The following is a 7,385-nucleotide window of genomic DNA, read 5'->3' on the forward strand; positions in this document are numbered from 1 at the left end:
CACTTTTGAAGAGTACAGTTATTTTGTATAAAATCTCTTTGTTTGGGGCTGTCTGATTTTCTTCATTGTGATTAAATTTAGATTATTTATTTGTGGTAAGAATGCAGGGCAGTGACTTTATGCCTCCTTCAGTGCCTTGTACAAGAGACCTGATGTTGTTTATTCTCATTACTGTTGATGCTAACTTTGCTCAGTTGAACAAGGTGGGGTCTGCTGCAGTTCTCCACTCTAAAAGTGTTACTTTTTCCAACAAAGTAAATTTTAAATGATGAAAAAGGCTCTCTCCCCCTCCTTTCTTTTTTCTCCTCTTCCCAAATCTGATGTGAAATGGTGATGGTGGAAAAATTTGAGAGCTGCTAATAAGCTGGTGAATTCCCTTTATTATTTTTCCTGCCTATTCTATATCTTTTAGAATAGTGAATTTTTCTGAATAAAAGACTCATCTTTATAGGAAAGTCTTTATGAGTATGGTCTTTTACAAATTGTCCTGGGTAGTTTAGCCTAAGCACACATTTAGTTCAGTTCAGTTCAGTCATCAGCCATGTCTGACTCTTTGCGACCTGGTGGACTGCAACATGCCAGGCCTCCCTGTCCATCAGCAACTCTCAGAGTTTACTCAAACTCATGTCCATTGAGTTAGTGATGACATCCAACCATCTCATCCTCTGCTGTTGTCCCCTTATCCTCCCACCTTCAATCTTTCCCAGCATCAGGGTCTATTCAAATGAGTCAGCTCCTTGCATCAGGTGGCCAAGGTATTGGAGTTTCACCTTCATCATCAGTCCTTTCAATGAATATTCAGGACTGATCTCCTTTAGGATGAACTGGTTGGATCTCCTTGCAGTCCAAGGGACTCTCAAGAGTCTTCTCCAACACCATAGTTCAAAACATCAAGTTTTCAGGACTCAGCTTTCTTTATAGTTCAACTCTCACATCCATACATGGCTACTGGAAAAACCATAGCCTTAACTAGATGGACCTTTGTTGGCAAAGTAATGTCTCTGCTTTTTAATATGCTCTCTAGATGGTCATGGGAGAAGGCAATGGCACCCCACTCCAGTACTGTTGCCCGGAAAATCCCATGGATGGAGGAGCCTGGTAGGCTGCAGTCCATGGGATCGCTAAGAGTCAGACACGACTGAGTGACTTCACTTTCACTTTCCACTTTCATGCATTGGAGAAGGAAATGGCAACCCACTCCAGTGTTCTTGCCTGGAGAATCCCATGGACAGAGAAGCCTGGTAGGCTGCAGTCCATGGGGTCGCACAGAGTCGGACACGACTGAAGCAACTTGGCAGCAGGCAGCTGGATGGTCATAACTAGACATGTCTAGTTGGTCATAACTTTCCTTCCAAGGAGTGACCGTCTTTTAATTTCATGGCTGCAATCACCATCTGCTGTGATTTTGGAGCCCCCCAAATAAAGTCTGCCACTGTTTCCACTGTTTCCCCATCTATTTTCCATGAAGTGATGGAACCAGATGCCATGATCTTCGTTTTCTGAATGTTGAGCTTTAAGCCAACTTTTCACTCTCCTCTTTCACTTTCATCAAAAGGCTCTTTAGTTCTTCTTCACTTTCTGCCATAAGGGTGGTGTCATCTGCATATCTGAGGTTATTGATATTTCTCCCAGCAATCTTGATTCCAGCTTGTGCTTCATCCAGCCCAGCGTTTCTCATGATGTACTCTGAATATAGGTTAAATAAACACAGTGACAATATACAGCCTTGACATACTCCTTTTCCTATTTTGAACTAGTCTTTTGTTCCATGTCCAGTCTAACTGTTGCTTCCTGACCTTCTTACAGATTTCTCAAGAGGCCGGTCAGGTGGTCTGGTATTCTCCTCTCTTTCAGAATTTTCCAGAGTTTATTGTGATCCACACAATCAAAGGCTTTGGCATAGTCAATAAAGCAGAAATAGATGTTTTTCTGGAACTCTCTTGCTTTTTCCATAATCCAGCGGATGTTGGCAATTTGATCTCTGGTTCCTCTGCCTTTTCTAAAACCAGCTTAAACATCTGGAAGTTCATAGTTTGCATATTGCTGAAGCCTGGCTTGGACAATTCTGAGCACATTTGAAGGCACATTAGCACCTTCTTAAAATTTTGGTCCTAAATGAAACCCATACCCAGCAGCAGCCAGTGTGAAAGAAAAAGAAAAAAAAGAAAAAGAAAATTTTGTTCTGCTCCATTCTGAAACTTAAAGCTTTCAGAATAAAATTGAAATTATATTTCTTTCTGGCCATTTTATTACAAAAAAAAGTCTAAAAGAAAATTTCATACTGTATAGCCTAGAAATTTATTATAAATTCCTTGTATTTACTTAAATAACCCTTTTCCATGGTTTTCTTGAGCAGCAGACTGAGCAGCACATGCTTAGTCTCCACCCATTCTACATTTCTTGAATAATTTAAAGACAGTACCTGGAAAGCAGAATCACTTAGAATCTAATATACATTTGGCAGTACAGATGAAGGATTCAGGCTTTTTACTTGGACAACTTGAGTATGACTGAGCCTGATCCAAGGTTCACAGAGGCCAGAGCAGTGATTTCACACTGTCAGAAAATGAGCAGTTAATGGCACTTAGGCTGGCTGCAACCAGAATACAGCCTGACAAGAGGAAAAGCCACATGCTTTGTGGCTATGAAGCATGTTGTGGAAGAATGCCTATGGGGAACAGAATGGGCTGGACCTCTGTCTTGAAGTCAGCATCACAGGCAAGGAGCAGGAGAGGAATAAGGGAGCCACAGATGTGTCAGACAGTCAGCATATGAGATGCTGAGCCTGGAGCTCGCTCTGCTTAATTAACAAGGGGAAAAAATGGTCAACAGATTTTTAGACCAAAGACTAAAGGTTGCCTGCCATCTTCCTATAAATCATTCCATTTATGTCTTAGTACCTTATTTGGGAGTAAAAATGTTGTAAAATTTAAGAGTTTTGATTTAAATATTTCAAAACAGTAATGAATTATGTTCCCTCCATGCATGTGTTTTAGCAGTGCTTTCATGCTTAATGTTTTGCTTAATCCTCCCAGCACCTATATGAGTTAAGTATACTTGCCCCCTCCTTCCTTTTAAAGACGAGGAGCGTCTTGGAGAAAATATAAATGGCTTCCATCAGATGACATAACAAAAATATTGGTGCCAGGAAAAATAAAATGTATCATGATTTTGCTCACATATTTTAGCTATGAAGGTATTTTTACTGAACTAAAGGAGGTTAGAAATACTGAGTTCTAGTAAATTTTGATGACATACATTTGGGGTTTATTTTAAAAGCTTAAATACTGATTCAAGATATCTCATCCCATAAAAAGAAGAGAAAATTGGCAATTTCATTCACATGAGAAACTATAAGTCTGTGGATACCAAAATCTGGCTAACTTCTTTGTCAAGAAATTGAATTGTCTGTACAATTCAAAAGTGAACTTTTTTTAATCTTTAAGCATCTATAATTTTAATAATATTGTCATTGACAGAAAATATTTGAAATTCATAACAATTGATCATATATATATCGTATATACATATATATATACAAAATTTACTTCAACAATAGATAATGAAGTGAAAGTCATTCTTTCGTGTCTGATTCTTTGTGATCCCATTCATTATCTAGTCCATGGAATTCTCCAGGCCAGAATACTGAGGTGGGTAGCCTTTCCTTTCTCCAGTGGCTCTTCCCAACCCAGGAATTGAACCAGGGTCTCCTGCATTGCAGGCAGATTCTTTACCAACTGAGCTATCAGGGAAGTCCCAATAGATAATGAGACAGTAACCAATTCCCCGTATTCTCAAAGGGCAAAATACTACTGATATTATCTACCAGTTAAAGTTTATCTTTTCTATTTGTTGGAGAAGGCAATGGCCCCACTCCAGTACTTTTGCCTGGAAAATCCCGTGGACGGAGGAGCCTGGTGGGCTGCAGCCCATGGGGTCGCTAGGAGTCGGACACGACTGAGTGAATTCACTTTGACTTTTCACTTTCATGCATTGGAGAAGGAAATGGCAACCCACTCCAGTGTTCTTGCCTGGAGAATCCCAGGGACGGGGGAGCCTGATGGGCTGCCGTCTATGGGGTCGCACAGAGTTGGACACGACTGAAGCGACTTAGCAGCAGCAGCATGGAATTTAAATTACCACTTGCCCAGTTCTCCATCTAATTGTAATTGACGATTTCTGTTAGAAAGACTGAATGCATTCCTGCCTAAGAACTTGATGCAGTAAAGCAACCCATAACATTTCTGTGTTCTTATCATGAGACTGGATATATCACAGGTCAGCTTCCTCAGTATGACTATCATTTAGCCAACTCATATTTCAGGTCTGTCTGAAGTCATTTCACATATGTAGATACACAATTATGCATTTTTTCCCTTTAATGCCAACCAGTCTGTGCAAGACAATCCCATTTTAATTTAATGGGGCAAGATGACTTTAAGCTGTAAACCAAGATAAGATAGAAGTCAAAACTATAAGTAGATTAATAGTATCTTCTGTGAGTCCATGGGTAGGATGTAAAGTTTAACCTAAAAATTTATTTTAAAAAGGTTGAGTATGTGTGATGTGGTTGTAAGACACTAGAATAAGCCAGAAAAAGTGAAAGTGAAAGTCGCTCAGTCATGTCTGATTCTTTGTGACCTCATGGACTACACAGTCTGTGGAATTCTCCAGACCAGAATACTGGAGTAGGTAGCCTTTCCCCTCTCCAGGGGAAGCCAGAATGGTGTCAAATCTAATATGTACAAACATTGGAAGCAGAGCAAGACAAACCAACGAGTTTGATGTTGACAGGCCAACTTTGGAAAATGAGGCAGCCCGTCCAGATAACATCACCAGAGCATAACTTGTTTGGGAAGAGCTCATCTCTAGACTCTCACCTGAAGGTCCATCTCTGAGAATAATAAAGGCACAGCCGTCTGAAGCTGGCAAAGAGAAGCAGTGATCAGATGGGCACTAAATTGGCTAGTGGTTGAGTAGGAATGGGGAAAGACAAGGGTATCTGGATTTGAGGGTGCTGAGAAAGGCAAATAAATAGAAGTGATTGACCATGGGGATTGTTTGACATGACATCTGGATTGTTTGACGATTGCTATTGAAGTCATCATAGGACTAACAAAGGGCTTCCTTGGTAGCTCAGTGGTAAAGAATCTGCTTGTCAGTGCAGGAGATGTGAGTTCAATCCCTGGATCAGAAAGAGCCCCTGGAGGAGGAAATGTCAATCCACTCCAGTGTTCTTGCCTGGGAAATCCCATGGACAGCGGAGAGTGGCGGGCTATAGTTCATGGGGTTCCAAAGAGTCAGACACAAGTTAGCACACAAGCAAGACCAGCAAAATGGAGAAAAAAGAGAAATTGAAGAATTCGATTTTTAAGTGAGATTAAAGTACAGGCAAGACAGAAACAAAGTGTTCAAAATTATGGAGATAGTAAAAGAATCAGGATGCCAGGAGTTAGGAAGGAGGGAGGGAGGAATAAGTGGATTTTCAGGGTGGCAAAATTACTCTGAAGGATACTATAATGATGGATACATGCCATCACACATTTGTTCAGATCTGTAGAAGGTACAATGTAAGAGTGAGCCTTAATGTAAACTACAGACTTGGGTTGATAATAATGTGTCAATATAGGTTCATCAGCTGTAATGAATGTGCCACTCTGGTGTTGGTAATGGGGCAAGATAAGTTGTATGTGAGGGGAGGGGATATATGGGGAGTCTTGTGCCTTTTGCTCAATATTTCTGGGAACCTAAAACTGCCCTAAAAAATGAAGTTTATTTTAAAAGAGAGAGAGAGTTAAAAGACAATGAGAGAACATGGCTTGAAAATGGGATTTCAGAGTTTGAGATGAAGGATAAGGATGAAGAAGATAGGCAGAGATGGCCAGAGGAGACATGGTTAACCAAATTATCATAATCTTAGTATAATGTGGTGATGGATTGAATGGCCCACCCCCATCCTGCCACTTCTAACCTTTTGCAGTGCACAGAGTGATTGCTTTAAAAGGCAAAAGCAGCAGAGCATCCAAAAGCATGGCATCTCTGTTTCACTTTACGTCGGTTCTAACGGTATGATTTTCCCATTACATATCCTTGGGAAATCTTCCAGAATCAGATCCATACACTCTTCAGCCCCAGACTATAATAATTAATAACTGCATTAGTGAAAAAGCAAATGTTTGACTATGATTTTAGAGGATATCAGCATATAATCAGAAAGTGGCCTAGGAACTGCTGTGATTTACAGGAGAAATTCAATTGCTTTTCTTGTTCAACTCATAAAAAACAAAAACAAAGGAACACACAAAAGTGGTATTCTTTGGCTCTGGCAGCAAATGAACATGAAAGACTATGTTTATAAATTTTCCTCACATTTGTTGTTTAGTCACTAAGTTATGTCCGACTCTTTGCAACCCCGGGGACTCCAGCATGCCCGGCTTCCCTGTCCTTCACTATTTCCTTGAGTATGCTGCAACTCATATCCATTGAGTCATTGATGCCATCTAATGATTTCATCCTCTGCCACCCACTTCTCTTCTTACTCTCAATCTTTCAAAGCATCAGTGTTTTTTCCAATGAATGAATCATCAGCTCTTCACATCAGGTGGCCAAAGTGTTGGAGCTTCAGTTTCAGCATCAGTCCTTCCAATGAATCTTCAGTGTTGATTTCCTTTAGGAATGACTGGTTTGATCTTCTTACCATCCAGACGACTCTCTTCTCCAGCACCACAGTTCGAAAGCTTTTGTTTACTGAACATTTGATACAAGGTGTCATGCCAGGAGTTTTCCTATATTAGGCTGTTAATCTTTATTGCAACCATTATGTAAATAATATCCTCATTTTGTATATGAGAACATAAAGGGTTAGGATGGTCTTGTAACTTGCCAAAGCCTTCCAGCCAGTGGGATGTGAATCTGCTTGCTAGGCTCCAAAACCCATCTTCTGAGTCCCTTTGCTCTCCTACCTTCCCTAAGCTTGTGCCTGTGAGAACCTCCTCATTTGAAAGAAAATAAATCTAGAGTGAGTGATTACAACACTTTTTGCAACTGCGATGGCTTACAGTTTAAACTGTGAATGACTTTAAAAATTGCCAGCAGGCATGCTCACGCACAGTGTCCCAAACAAGCTCTTTATTTTTCCTAGTCGGGTAAATTGTTTCTTGGTTTTGTTTTGCTTTGATTGTATTTTACCTTGTACATTTTTAGATCTCATGTCTAAGATTTAAAGAGAGACAGAGAGAAAAGCTGAAAATGTCTTCTGCTATATCCCACAGGAGTATCATGTCCTTGGCACTGTTATTAAAAATGAACCATGGGAAATGGTTTTATTGGCCCATGGACAAGTGACCATGTGGAATTCTTAACTCATACAGGCTTCCACCAGGCTC

The sequence above is a fragment of the Bubalus kerabau genome, chromosome 7 (assembly GCF_029407905.1).
Source record: "Bubalus kerabau isolate K-KA32 ecotype Philippines breed swamp buffalo chromosome 7, PCC_UOA_SB_1v2, whole genome shotgun sequence".
NCBI classification, from domain to species: domain Eukaryota; kingdom Metazoa; phylum Chordata; class Mammalia; order Artiodactyla; family Bovidae; genus Bubalus; species Bubalus kerabau.